Here is a 1,667-nt window from a genome sequence, read left to right as displayed (position 1 = left end):
GGGGGGGAGTGATTATGCAGAGCACCAGCAGCCAGATTACTTTGTTCGCGTCTGAGGAGAGGCGTGTAGAACGCCACGTACACACGTACACACACGCGCGCGCGCGTTGCTAGATCAAAGAAATTCCACCCTACTCGCGCTCTCCCGCCAGAGAGGTGAGTTCAGTACACAGGAATGCACACGAGAGCGACAACGACAGACACATACTGTTAATATCGTGGGCCTCTCTCGCCTTGCCTCTCTCGGACGCTTCAGGAGGGTCCGAGAGGGTCCAACCCAACACACCCTTTTGGAGTACAAGGAATCCTCTGCTCTTTCTTTGTGCCTATGGATCCACCTTTACTCCCTACACATCGAAAATCAAACGCTCGCAGCACTGCTGGAATCACTGTTCATCCACCCATCTATCTCTCATGCTCGGCTCCTCCCACTCTCCCCCCTGTCATCTCCATGCTCGTTAGCTCTGTCGGGTCGCGGCGAGCGGCCTCTTCCCTCTTCCCCTCCCCCCTCCTCACGTCACAGATAATAAGGATCAGAGGTAATTTGATGACGCCGCGCTTGACGTCGGCAGTATAAGGAATATGTTACCCCGAGCCACTTGCCTACCTCACCAACCCGGATGCTGCTAACCACTTTACATTCAAATCATCAATCAAGTATACGCTCTTGAATCACAACAATTAATAACTGACATTTTGTGTTATAGAAGAATGCTCTTATTGCACTTTACCTTTAGCCTTCTAAAGTGAACTTTCTTCAAATAAAAACATTGTTCTCAAAAGTGTAAGTAAAATGTGCGAGAATCAAGACTGTGTTAAGGGTGTAGGGGAGCGGACGGTAGGACAGAATAATTTTTCGAGTTCGAGTCGGTAGCACATACATTCATACTTCAACTTCATTCGGGCCGCTAGACCAAATAAGTTGACCTTTTCACAAATCGCACAATCGTCCAAATCGTATGCAAGCAGTAGTTTTAAAAAGACGCCGATATTTTTTCTGCATTAAGGAAGCCAGCATCATGGCTTTTCCTGCAGCCGTATGAGCACTCACAGGCGTCCTCCACAAGTTTCCTCGGCTCCGGCGGGCACATGTTGCCCTAGCCTACGCCGCCGCGCTGCTCGCTTGGCCGGGCCGGGGACCGCCGGGCCGGCGGACCCCAAACCAGATTTGGACCTTTGGAATGGAAATGCGGTCGACTCTCGCGGCGGTGGAACTACTGACTTGGCCGCCATGCCGGTCTCCGAGGGATGCAAACGACGCGAGTGTTTGGGCTGCGAGGGGGAAGTAGGGGGAGGGGGGGCTGTATAGGGTTTGGAAACGCACCCAAATCGGAGGGGTTGGCGGCGACACGGCGGCAGTGTTCTGGAAGATGTTGCTACTTTGGCGAGGCCCCCAGGGGGCCCGGCCCGGCCCGGCCCGTGGGTACTCGGTATTCCGCCTCTATGCGGGAGTGGGAGGAGGGCAGCCAACCACCGCCAACCACCGCCAAGCATCTGCCGCCGCTACACGGAAAAGCGACCGCCGCGCAGCAGCTCCTCTGCCGCAATCCGCTTCTCCGCTACACAGGCGGGCGCGACGGGGCGACGCGACGCGTCCGGCTGCAGCAGGGCGTCACGACGCGTCGGTGAGCGGATTAAATTGGGGTGACGCACGTGGGGGTTGGGGGG

The sequence above is a fragment of the Frankliniella occidentalis genome, unplaced genomic scaffold (assembly GCF_000697945.3).
Source record: "Frankliniella occidentalis isolate FOCC.00 unplaced genomic scaffold, Focc_3.1 Scaffold112, whole genome shotgun sequence".
Taxonomy (NCBI): Eukaryota; Metazoa; Arthropoda; class Insecta; order Thysanoptera; family Thripidae; genus Frankliniella; species Frankliniella occidentalis.
Note: the sequence above shows the minus strand (reverse complement) of the source record.